General features: G+C 37.0%; 1 pseudogene; it reads left to right on the top strand.

Moving 5' to 3' along the window:
- The first annotated feature begins 455 nt into the window (after nt 1-455).
- Nucleotides 456-10245, top strand: LOC140522464 (bromodomain testis-specific protein-like; annotated as a pseudogene).
- Nucleotides 10246-14002: the final 3757 nt, after the last annotated feature.

Raw genomic sequence — 14002 nt, 5'->3', positions numbered from 1 at the left:
GCATCAGAAAAGGTAGCTAAACAGCAAGTGATTCCATCTCCTCTATGTCCTCAGACGTTATTTTCTGCATTGCACATTGCTAAACTAGCTCCACCAAGCTATAACACACAAGCTGTAACATAAGTGAAAAGGGGTATGAAAAGGAAAGCAGATACTACAACCTGTATAACGTGGATAGATATAGCAAGTAGTGAATCTTCATCAAGCCTGGTTGAGCACAAATCTGCTAAAATACCACTTGTAATAGAAAAAGTAGTGAAGAATATCATACCAGATTCTCAGCAAAAATATAGAGTTGGGAACATGTTAAATTAACTGAGTAATTAAAATACCGTAATGAAATTCTTGAAGAAATGTTTTCAAAGGACGAAGTAGCATATACTTGACCTTTCCATAAGCCTGTTGCCAGTACTGCTCTAGGACTCCATAAGTACAATGATGTTGTCAAAAATCCAATGGACCTTGGCACAACTAAAGAAAAAGGTATAACCAGAAATGTAAGGATGCACGTGAATTTGCTGCAGATGTTCAGTTAATGTTTATGAATTGCTGCAAGTATAACCCACCAGATCTTGAGGTGGTAGTGATGGCAAGAACACTTCAGATGTTTTTGAGATTCAGTTTCCAAGATCACAGATGAACCCATTGCAAGAATGTCTATGTGCTATATAGAAAAGGATGTCACCAAAGCATTCTGTAGAGAAAGTAGCAGTGATGCTTGCCAGGCCTAGAGGCCTGAGGGCTACCCGAGTCTTCTTACCTCTATCCCGAGGTCTTCGGTTGGCCAAACCGGATGCTCGTATGAGAGAAAGGACGTTCCAGAGTCGAACAAGGGTTGAGCTTTATTTCAGGGTCTACTTACAAGTGCAGGGGAATTCTTCCTTAGGAGGGAACGAAGAATCTCCCAAGGAGGCAAAGATCTTACAATAAGAGATTGGAAGTAGAAGTATAAGTGGGGAGAGAGGGGGAGGGGAGAGAAGAGAGAGGAAAAGCTGAGCCTTGTTGTCCTCACCACTCCGTGTCCCTCCGCCCAAGAGAGCTTTCAGGCTTTCCTGATCCTACTTAAACCCTCCAGCAGCATAGTTTGCTTCTGAATTCCGGGCTGTTAGATAACAATAGTGTGCCCAGATCTGGAACAATGTCGAGGGCGGGGAGAGCTCTCTCCCATCACGTTTCTCACGGGAAGAGGCGGAAATACACGAGATAGCTCGGTTCACCTCGATTCCCAGTCGTTTCCTGGGGGGTCTCGTGAGAACTCTAAGATTTAGAAGTTCCCACCTTTACCCACCCGAGACTGTCCACCTGGAATTGAGCTTCCATCCCCAGCAGATGCTTCCTTTGAAGACAACTCTTTTGGAGAGTCTCCTGATGAGAGAGTGAAAAACTGCAGGAGCAGCTTAAATGTGTTCATCAACACCTGCAAGTTCTGTCTGAAGGACCTTACCAAAAGCTGAAGAAAAAGAATAAAAGATCTAAAAGAGAGAAGCAGAAAGAAACAAAAAAAAAATGTATCAATAAAGATGAAAGTGAGAGGAAAAAAAATTAAGCAAACAACTACAGAAAAAGCTGAAAAATAGCCTGCCAAACATTTCAAGGAACAAATGTTGGCAATAAATCTGCGGAGGAAGATAATGCTAAGCCTAGGAACTATGATGAAAAAAGGCAGTTAAGCTTGGCTATCAACAAACGCCGCAGAGATAAACTTGTGTGAGTCGTCCATATAACAGAGTTAGGAGAGCCATCTTTACTGAATTCTAATTCTGATGACATAGAAATTGATTTTGAAACACTAAAAGCATCAATCCTGAGAGAAATAGAAAAATACGTTATGGTGTGGGAAAGAGACCCAGGAAATGTCACACTGTGAAAACACAAGTGTCCAAGGACATGCGGGGGGCGGGGGAGTGCGGGGCACAAGGTTGAGCCAGAAGAGCAGCAGCAGTGACGGCGGTGGCAGCAGCTCCTCAGGCTGGGGTAGCAGCAGCAGCAACTCGAGCTCTTCTGATAGCAGGGATTCACGTTCAGGTTAGTGTCCCTTTTCCATCTCTCTGTGTAGGTGGCACACCTGTTCCTTGAAAGACCAGAACTGTTCTCTTTATGGAGTATTTGTTGCATCCAACAGGAAGGTGTGATTTGTACTGCCAGGTCCATTTGCCTTGCTTTCCATCCCAATCTTTCCCTCCCACCTTCAAGTATGTGAACTTGTATAAGTCTCTCATAGACTGGTAATGTCCCAGAGATAATTAATAGTTGATGAAAACAGAGACGATTGCTTAATAAAAAGTTTGAAAATGTGAGATCTCCATCAACTTATCACAATAATAAAGGGTCGCTAAAGGCATGTCACTTCATAGGGACTGTGACTATCATCTGGTTCCTCATGGTAAGCAAGCCTAAAAAATGTTGTCTCTGGTGTGGGATACTTCATTCATAAATCCTCATCAGCAAAATGGGGAGGATGACTACAAATATGTCTCTCAAAAGGTTCATCAAAGTTTTAGGTGACATGATGTTTTGAAAGTACTTTTGAAAAACCGTAGAAGGCCCACATAAATAATTAGGTTTTGCTATTTTTATTGTAACATCGTGACTAATCCGTGTGGGATAGAATGGATAGTGCAAAAGAAATCAAATATACCGAAAGCAGACAGCTTTGTGGGCTTAAAATTACAGTCCATATTTTCTGACTGATGAAGCACTTTTAAGACCTGTTCTTTAGGAAAATTGAGTCTGACAGAAATGTGAAATAGAAGAAACTTCCTCAGTTTACCGAAAACACTATCCATCTTGGCCTCCTGGGGTTGATTTTGAATTTCTAAGCAAAACTCATAATTCATGAATTTATTTTCACTAACATATTTTCTGTTTATTATGTTTGGGTTCCTGTTAGGAATGAAAAAGAAAAATATCTTTTGGATAAAAATGGAATCATACAGGATGAATTTGCCATGTTCAAAGTGGATGTAGACGCAGAAACAATTAAGGATCAGGAAAAATAAAATCAATATGTAGAAGACATTGAAGTTTTAAAAGCAAAGAATGATGAACTTCAAAAGGAATTACAACTGAATAAAGAAGCATTAATTAAATTCATATTCCACTAGGGTGGAAAAAATAAAAGTTCTGACAACTGGGAATGCAGCGCTGAACTCTAAATTAAACAATGCAAAGGGAAGGACAGCAGTCTAGAGAAAGAAATTGCATCATACTGTTCCCTTCTGATTTTTGCTGTTCATGCTCATGAGCCAAATGGGACATCAGAGAGAACTCTTGAACATTCCTTTCAGGGACAACGTGAAGAATAGCTTCGTTTACAACACAAACTAAGTCATGACTTTTCTAGCCTAAGAGAAAACCGTGGTTCCCTTTGTTAAGAGCTCTCTAAAGGTGAACATAACCACTAGGTTAGAAAAAGAGGTGTACCATGTACATGATTCCCTCAGAAAAAAGACATTCATTTGAGAAAGCATACAGAGAGAATTACACCATGCAAAACAGAAGGCAAAAGGAATTTGAAAACACAATTGACAGGAAAAGGATGAACCGATCAAATGCGTTGTCAAAGGGGCATGGTCAAGCTGCTGGAGTAGAAGCACGCACCTCTAGCACTCTCCTCCCACAGCCCATTAGATACGTGTAAAAATTAAATCTAAACAAACTCGAGAGCAGCACAAGCCACAAAATGTCAGATTGAAAGAGATTTCCAGCCCTGAGTAGCCTTGAAGTCCACAGAAAAGGTCTGTCATGCTGTGCAGAGTGAACCACAGAATAGGTAGCACAGTGACAGGGACAAGACTGGAGCAGGCCTCAAGAAAGCACTAGCAGCAGCTGCAGGTCCCATATTCCTCAACTCACAAATGCCAAAGACAGCTTCAAAGGTCAGTGAGAAAGCTCTTTCATTTGGGTGAGAAGGGAATGCAGCAGTCTAGGTGCAGGACCCTTGCAGCTGCATCTTCCATTGTTGGAGCCCTGGCCTAAACCCCTGGGTGAATTGAGAAACTGATGTGGATCTCAATCCTGAGTGGGGACCTTGGGGTTAGAAGGAATGGTAGCTGGTGTGGTGGAGCTAGTGGAGTCTCTGTAGAGGGAATACTGCTCACTGACCAGACCAGAGGCCAGGAGAGGAATCAATCCCTCCCCCTTGTTTTTGCCACCTCGCAGGAACTGAGAACTTACATGTAACCAGAGTAGACCCTCCTCTTGAAAAAGGATTCAAAAGTCAAGAAACTGGCTGGGGAAAAGTTCAAACAAGGGAAAAACCATGAGTATAAAAGACTATTTTCTTTGTGAACGGGTATTTCTTCCATTCTTTGGATGAGGAACAACAATGCATACCATCAAGGGAAGTCAAGTCTTCTACATCCTAAACCTCTAAAATACATATGCAGTGGTCTCAGGCCATATAAGAGGTCAAAAATGATTTTCAAAATCAGCTAAGAGAGGTGGAGGAAAATTGGGAAGTGTTATGAGCGTAATGCAAGAACATCATGAAAAACGAGTCAACAGCTTGCGAAAAGACAACCAAAAAAATACTGAAAAATTTAGCACCTTTAAAAATAGACTACCTCAAATGGCTAAAGAAGCCCAAAAAGCCAATGAGGAGAAGAATGCTTTAAAGAGCACAATTAGTGAAATGGAAAAGGAGGTTCCAAATCTCACTGAAGAAAATAGTCCTTGAAAAATCAGAAAGGAGCAGATGGAAGCTATTGACTTGATGAGAAACCAAAAAATTACAAAACACCACCAAAACAATGAAAAGTAAAGAAGATAATGTGAAATATCTCACTGGAAAATCAACTGACCTGGAAAACAGGTCCAGGAGAGACAACTTAAAAATTAAGGAACTACCTGAAAGCCATGATCAAAAATAGAGCCTAGACATCATCTTTCATGAAATTATCAAGGAAACTTGCCCTGATATTCGGGAACCAGTGGGCAAAATAAATACTGAAGGAATCCACCAATCACTTCCTGAAAGTGACTTGAAAAAAAAACCCACCTAGGAATATTGTAGGCAAATTCCAGAGATCCCAGGTCAAAGAGAAAATATTTCAAGCAGCCAGAAAGAATCAATTTGAGTATTGCAGCAATACAATGGGGACAACACAGGATCTGGAAGCTTCTACATTACGGGATCAAGGTGCTTGCAATATGATATTGCAGATGTCAAAGAAAATAGGACTAAACTTAAAGATCACCTAGGAAGTGAAACTGAATATAACACTTTAAGAGAAAAAAATGGTCATTCAATGAAATCGAGGACTTTCAAGCATTCTTGACGAAAAGACCAGAGCTGAATAGAAAATTAGACTTTCAAACACAAGAATCAAGAGAAGTATAAAAAGGTAAACAGTGAAGAGAAATCATAAGTTATATACTAACCTGAAATATTTACATTCTTACACGGAATGATAATATTTGTAACTCTTGAAACTCTTCTCAGTATTTAGGTAGTGGAAGGGATTATACACACACATACACACACACACATAAGTAAATATATATGTATATATGGAGAGAGAGGGAGAGAGAGAGAGAGAGAGAGAGAGAGAGAGAGAGAGAGAGAGAGAGAGAGAGAGAGAGAGAGAGAGAGAGAGAAGAGAGAGAGAGAGGGAGAGAGGGCAGAGATTGACTTAAATAGGAAGGGATGATATCTAAATAAATAAAATTAAGGTAAGGCAGAGGTGAGAGGAAAAAAGTGAAGCTTGCTCTCATCACGTTTGATTTAAAGAGGGAAGAACATGCAAACTCAATTTGGCATGAAAATTTATCTTACACTACAGGAAAGTACGGGGGAAAGGGATAAGTAGGGTTTGGGAGATGACAGAAGGGAGGGTAAATGGGAGGAGGAAGTAATTACAAACAATCAGTTTTGAGGAGTTTTAGAAATGACTCTTGTGAATTGTTTTTTCACATAACTGGGAAATAAGAAATGCAGGTAATGGGGTGTAGAAAACTGTATGGGGTATAGAAATGTATCTTGCCCTACTGGAAAAGAGAGAATATAGAGATATGGGAAGGAAGGGGTGTGATACAAGGGAGGGGAGACTGGGGGAAGGGGTCATGAGAATGTACACTGTTTTGGGGTGGGGGAGGGGAGAGATGGGGAGAAAATTTAAAACTCACAATCTTGTGGAAATGCATGTTGAAGATTAAAAGTAAATAAATATATTGGGAAAAAATACGCAAAAATACATCTTGTCCAAAACGACCTTATCCAAGAAATACGTGCCCAAATTCAGTGTTCAAATATGTTCCTTCAGCTACAGCATGAAGACACCCAAAAGACAGTCATCCTTCAAGAAAAGCTATTGAGTCTTGCCCAGGTACAGTTTCTTGATCTCTTCAATAGAGTTTATGCTGATACTAAAAAGGAAGTTCTTGTGATAGAAGAGAGAAAAAAATTGTTAAATCAGTGAATGTAACCAATTTAAAAAGCAAATATGTAAATATGAAAATGAGAAAGCTGAGCAGAGGTAGATCTTTAAATAATGTATCTGATAAGCATTTAACTTTCAGAAATGGAAGTTAAAGTAATTTTGATCAAAATAATTGAGGAATTTGAATTTTCAGCAGGTAGACATTTTTAACTTTATTGTAAAAATTCTGCTATGTAAGAAAGGAGCATGAGAACCAATAATATGACATATGATAAGAAAATAATGACATAATAGTCTCTAAGTTAATATGAATGTAATAAATTAGTGAAATAAAATAAGCGTAATGAAATAAACAAATGACAATAATCTTAAATAAAAAATAAAATAAAAAATTAAATTATACAAATAAAATTTTAAAATCATCTTTTAGGCTAGATGGCTCACTTTGCTGAAAGAAATTATGTACTGCATGAAATTTTGACAATAAATATTGATAGGGGAAATCATTAATGCAGAAGTACTGATAAATTTATTGTTCTAACAATATTCCTAATGTTCCATTTTAATACTGTAATGGAATAAATTATTTGAAGTGCTAAAACTTAAGAAAAATTCTACAATGTCATGCTAGGAATAATATCACAATTCAAATCAGACATCTCTTTTGAGATACTAGAGCATATTACCACTACATGTTTTACAAGAATGTAACCATGCTGAACAATCCGAGTAGTTGCAACTCAGACTGCTCTGAACTAACTTTTGAAACACTAAAGATTGTATCATATTTTTAGTGAAATTCCAAACACGAACCACCACTTTTCTGTAAAATTGAGGACAGTAATTCTGTTCAAAAGGATTATGTTTATGCATGTAGCATTAACTTTTGTGTGTTACTGATCTTATTTTTTAATTGTGCTTCCCTAGAATTTTTTCATTTATATCCATTTTTTTTTTATTGCTTTGGCACTTATTCTTGCACAGTGTCCAAAATTGCAGACTCTGGAAGCTAATCTTGTTTTATGAAATCAGTAATAGAAATTATTTGGACATATTTCTATCAGGCTAAAGTCAGATACCTGCAACAAAATTTCGTCTTTCCCTCAAATATCAATTGCAGACAGTAGTTCCACAGCAAGTCACATCATTTTATCGAATTGATAATGAAGATCAGAAAAAACTACAGAAGGAAAAAAATAAAACTAAAATCAAATTACGCAATTAATAATTTGTCCCTGATTAATGAAAAGTATATTCAGTATGATGTTTCTCTTTTTTCACCAATATTATAAACGTTCTGAAAACTACTACTACTAATACTAATGCTACTGCCAATGCTACCCCTACTACTAGTACTAATAGTACTACTGTTGCTGCTACTACTACTACCACTACTACCTCTACCACTACTACAACAACTCCTCCTACTCTACTCTTCAACTTCAAGAGACTTTTGACTGAATGTTTTCCCAGGCTCCTTTTTGGACTTTTCACCTGTCTTGACTTCTTAATCTCCTGAATTCCACGTGTCATCAGATAGCACATAATTTAGGATTTAAGTGTATATTCATTATGGTGTTCACATCTGTTATCAAACTATCATTTCTTTTTTCTAAGTCTTTGTAACTCAACTAGAAAAATGTTCCTACAAGACAGGGATTACTTATACTTTGTCATTTTTGAAAGAATTCCTTTTCACAGCATGTTAGCAGTAGAAGTAATTTTATTATTGTAGTAGTAAAAGTAGTACGAGTAGTTGTGATAGTAGTGGTAGCAGTAATTCTAGTAGCAGGAGTACGAGTATTAGCAGTAGTACTAGCAGTAGAAGAATAAGAACAAGAAGAAGAAAACGAAAGATTTATTTGTGGATTTTGCCATGAGTTGAAAGTTAAGCTAAAATTAAAATTGTTGCAAGGTGACATTTGGACTAAAGCACTTTGAGTTTTTCTAGTCTGATTTTTTTAAACAAATTTTCAATTTCCCAGAGCCCTCAATGGCAAAATACATATTCCATATATAATTATTGTATTGTTACTATTATTATTTTTGGAAATTGTTACAATGAAGGCAAAGTTAAGCGTAGAATAACATTGCAGTCAAATTTTCCTAAAGAGTTCACTTTATTACCATCAAGTAGATTTCTCCATTCTCGGTTGCTTTCCCATATTTGTATGTAATTATGTATGCTATTCATCATTATGCCAACCAAAAAAGTATGGAAGTGGATAATAGCGATGTTCTTCAAAACATATTTTCAACCTAGTACCCATCATACGTGATAAAGTAAGTGAAATTTAAGCCAATGTGGTCAAAAACAGAATTTTTGAGGATGAGATTCTTTTCCACTTAGAGGTACTTTGAAGGAATTATGGATAGAAAGTTGAGCCTGGGGTTAGAAAGATCTGATATCAAATGTTGCCTCAGATGCTATCTGTGTGATACAAGTCATTTAATCTTTCTCATTTGGGGGATAATAACAACAGCTGTTTCCCAGGATTGGTGTAAGAATCAAAAGAGATAATAATTGTAAATCTCTTAGCTTTGTGGCCTTTATTTTAGGCATATATTAGACACTTAATAAATGCTACTGTCTCTGCTCCAAAAACATAGTGACTGACCATTCCCAATTATGTAAAACTAATCACGGCCTCCCACATTTTCATAAGCACTTCCTAATTTTAAAAAAGTGTTCTCTTCACCTGGTTCATTTCAGTTTACTTGTCTTAACTAAGAAATTATTGTGAGGGCCAGTCTCATTCCTATGGAAACTTTTTTCTTTTGCATTTTCATGTTTCAGAAATTTTTCTAAGTTTCAGAAATCAGTATAGCAAAGAAATAAGTTTTGTTTTCCATTTAACTCCCCTATCACTCATTGTCTTCATTTCCCTCCTTCTTTTAGGAGCACATTGATGGAAATATTAACCTTCCAAAGCTTTTGGCTTCAGGCTGCAGTCAAAAAACTAGGTGTGGACCGAGCCCTCGAAGGTAAAGCAAGGAAGCAATAAGTTGGAGTCCATCTTTGGCAGTACAAATTGCCTCATTTTATTTGTGATCAGGGAAAACTGGCACCCTTTTTCGTCTAATGTCCCAGAGCATGCAAGTTTTCAGTATGTCAGCTTTCAGTCAAATTACAGCTTCTTCCTTGTTCAAAACTTACATCATCAACTAGTGCATGTTAATTATGCTAATTGCACTATAGTAAGTCCTCAATAGGTTGCAAAGGCTTTGTGTAAGACATGCCCTTTCTCCTTGAAGAATCTGTAGCCTCAATAGGAAGCCAATGCAAAATAGAGGAATTTCATTTTTAATATAAGATAACACATAAACAACTATTGAGGGAATGATATACACATAAGTATTTATAAAAGGGAGAGATCACTACAATTGGAGATTACAGTGGATGGGATTAATCCCGTGGTGTTCTTCTTAACACAAGAAACACTCCATGCAAATTTGCGGAGGTAACACCTCTACTGGAAGAACAATTGCCAGATACTTAAATTTTATGCAGGCAAATGTACTTATGTTTTTATGGATCAACTATCCTATGCCATCTGTTACGTCCTCAGTTGTAGCCATACATAAATGAACACATTTTATGTACCCGTGACTAGTGCCGCTCATATTCTTTAAAATGAATTCTGTTTCCTCATTAACCAGTTCTTAGACATGAGTTTTATCTCCTCTGATTGTTTTCCCATGGTACTGGCATCTTAACACTTAAAACACAGTCTTTCTGTGATCCTTCTGCTTTTTTTTAGAACGTCTTCAACATCTATATAAACACAAAAAGCCATACCCATATCAACACATCTTTTTTATTCAATACTGTAGAGAAATCTTTGGCAAAGTCATCACATATAATATAAAGAATTACATCCTAATTTAGTTATTAGTTTCTATTTGTATGCGTGTTTTCTTCAACTAAGATTAGAAACTTAAAAGGTATTGCATATCTATGGCATCTTTCTCTCCCTTTATAAAACGTGCCTAATTCTAAGGACCTCCCAGAGCCAACATGATAAATGTAATGCAGTCAACATTCAATACAGCAAATGTTTCATTTTTTTTAAAGACACTACTAAAATGCCTTAAAAATATATGTATTGAATGTGTTAATCACTCAGGGAAGATGAAATGATTAAGCATTTTGGGTCAAAGGCTTGTAATCTGAGTGATTTAGATATGATAAGGAAACATGAATAAAAGTTAATAAACATGTCTTCATTGTGAAGTTTTAATTAAAACTTTCATTTTGAAAACAGATAGTTTTGCAATTTTTAGGAAAACTTTTCATGAGAAAGTCTCCTTATTAAGCCACAGTTGACCACTTTGTTTCACTTGTACATAGATAGGAATTATAATTACTCCTTCCCTTTGCCAATCAGCTCACCTTCACTTCATTTTATTTCATTGAATCGTATGGCGTAAGATCTATACATGTGTTCTTACTTCTGCAGCTCCTTAATCAACAATTTGTTTCACCCTTCTGTTCTCTGCAACTATATCTATGAAAATGGGTGTACTCAATATTACTCAATGGTCTTACTTGCTCTCTGTTCATGGCTTGGACCACCATAGATGCTGGGGCATCTATATCACCATATAATTCCCTTATGAATAGAAGTTTATTTTTGCCATTAAAAAAAAAAAAACAAACTAGTCTATATTCAGACTGTAGTCAGCTGATTCTGATGTCATTTCCAGGAATCAATCTTTTCTTTTCTCATAATAACCAATTTCATTTCTTCTTTGTGTGTGGTTTTGTTTTGCTTTGGGTAGTTACCTTCAAATTCTTCTGGAAAAAAATCATCAGAAGAGACATGCAGACAGAGAAATATTCTAAATCATCGTAAAAGCCTTTGTTGTCTTTCATTTCTCAAACGTGAGTTATGTTTTTCAGCATACCTTCTAGAGTCCCCTTTTCTTCCATCTTTCTTCTGAAGTCACTAAACATCAAAAGAAGTTATGATTTGAATAAATACCTCTTTATTTCTCACAGAAGGTCTCTTCTTTGCTCTATTCAACACATTATTGGCATGGAGGTAACAATTATCTTCATGGTGGTCTTTTTATAAAGACTTGTCGTAATCATTGCTGTATGTGATGGCCAATTATGTGGAAAGATGGATCTTGTTGCTTTGGAGCACGTAGTGAAACCAACAATGATCGATCCCTCTAAGCTATCTTTCAGTTTCACTAGAATTTTATTTTGTCTTCTCCCTTATTGTGGTGACTTCATTAAGGGTGTTAAGGATTTTTTGCAATAACAGAGCAATTTCTCAGTCATCGTACACTGAAATTACCAACGGTTAAGCTAATATTCATAAAATGACTTAAACTATGATTGTCTCAATACCATCTCCACTGCGTGGAAGGAGGGATGCCACTGAAAAGGACTAAAAGCCATTTACGCTTTTATCTAAGTAATTACGAAGCATATACACACTACCTACAAACTCATTTGATTTGCATGGTCGGCATATCAACTCGTAATGAAAATAGGACTTGGACGCACTTGAACTGAGCTTTCAAAAGATACTGGGAATTCTTTTTTTTTTTTTATTTTTTTTTTTATTTTTTTTTATTTTTTTTTATTTTTTTTTATTTTTTTTTTTATTAAATTTATTTATTTAACTTTTAACATTCATTTTCACAAAATTTTGGGTTGCAAATTTTCTCCCCTTTTATCCCCTCCCCCCCCAAACACCAAGCATTCTAATTGCCCCTATGACCAATCTGCTCTCTCTTCTATCATCCCTCTCTGCCCTTGTCTCCATCTTCTCTTTTGTCCTGTAGGGGCAGATAGCTTTCTATACCCCTTTACCTGTTTTTCTTATTTCCTAGTGGCAAGAACATTACTCGACAGTTGATCCTAACACTTTGAGTTCCAACTTCTCTTCCTCCCTCCCTCCCCACCCCTTCCCTTTGGAAGGCAAGCAATTCAATATAGGCCATATCTGTGTAGTTTTGCAAATGACTTCCATAATAGTTGTGTTGTATAGGACTAACTATATTTCCCTCTATCCTATCCTGTCCCTCATTACTTCTATTCTCTTTTGATCCTATCCCTCCCCATGAGTGTCGACCTCGAATTGCACTCTCCTCCTCATGCCCTGCCTTTTATCATCCCCCCCACCCTGCTTGTCCCCTTATCCCCCACTTTCCTGTATTGTGAGATAGGTTTTCCTACCAAAATGAGTGTGCACTTTATTCTTTTCTTTAGTGGAATGTGATGAGAGTAGACTTCATGTTTTTCTCTCACCTCCCCTCTTTATCCCTCCACTAATGAGTCTTTTGATTGCCTCTTTTATGAGAGATAATTTGCCCCATTCAATTTCTCCCTTTCTCTTCCCAATATATTTCTCTCTCACTGCTTGATTTCATTTTGTTTTAAAGATATGATCCCAACCTTTTCAATTCACTCTGAGCACTCTGTCTCTATGTATGTGAGCGTGTGTGCATGTGTAATCCCACCCAGTACCCAGATACTGAAATGTTTCAAGAGTTACAAATATTGTCTTTCCATGTAGGAATGTAAACAGTTCAGCTTTAGTAAGTCCCTTATGACTTCACTTTGCTGTTCACCTTTTCATGGTTCTCTTCATTCTTGTGTTTGAAAGTCAAATTTTCTTTTCAGCTCTGGTCTTTTCATCAAGAATACTTGAAAATCCTCTATTTCATTGAAAGACCATTTTTTCCCCTGAAGTATTATAGTCAGTTTTGCTGGGTAGGTGATTCTTGGTTTTAGTCCTAGTTCCTTTGACTTCTGGAATATACTGTTCCATGCCCTTCGATCCCTTAATGTAGAGGCTGCTAGATCTTGTGTTATCCTGATTGTATTTCCACAATACTTGAATTGTTGCTTTCTAGCTGCTTGCAATATTTTCTCCTTGACCTGGGAACTCTGGAATTTGGCCACAATGTTCCTAGGAGTTTCTCTTTTTGGATCTCTTTCAGGTGGTGTTCTGTGGATTCCTTGAATATTTATTTTGCCCTCTGGTTCTAGAATCTCAGGGCAGTTTTCCTTGATAATTTCATGAAGGATGATGTCTAGGCTCTTCTTTTGATCATGGCTTTCAGGTAGTCCCATAATTTTTAAATTGTCTCTCCTGGATCTGTTTTCCAGGTCTGTTGTTTTTCCAATGAGATATTTCACATTATCTTCCATTTTTCCATTCTTCTCTCTTTGTTCTGTGATTTCTTGGTTTTGCATAAAGTCATTAGCCTCCATCTGTGCCATTCTAATTTTGAAAGAACTATTTTCTTCAGTGAGCTTTTGCATCTCCTTTTCCATTTGGCTAATTCTGCTTTTGAAAGCATTCTTCTCCTCATTGGCTTTTTGAACCTCTTTTGCCAATTGAGTTAGGCTAGTTTTTAAGGTGTTAATTTCTTCAACATTTTTTTGGGTCTCCCTTAGCAGGGAGCTGATCTGCTGTTCATGCTTTGACTTCATGTCTCTCATTTCTCTTCCCAGCTTTTCCTCCACCTCTCTAACTTGATTTTCAAAATTCTTTTTGAGCTCTTCCATGGCCTGAGCCCATTGGGTGGGCTGGGACACAGAAGCCTTGATTTCTGTGTCTTTGCCTGATGGTAAGCATTGTTCTTCCTCATCAGAAAGG

The sequence above is a fragment of the Notamacropus eugenii genome, chromosome 2 (assembly GCF_028372415.1).
Source record: "Notamacropus eugenii isolate mMacEug1 chromosome 2, mMacEug1.pri_v2, whole genome shotgun sequence".
NCBI lineage: Eukaryota > Metazoa > Chordata > Mammalia > Diprotodontia > Macropodidae > Notamacropus > Notamacropus eugenii.
Note: the sequence above shows the minus strand (reverse complement) of the source record. Positions and strands in the feature narration are given on the sequence as shown.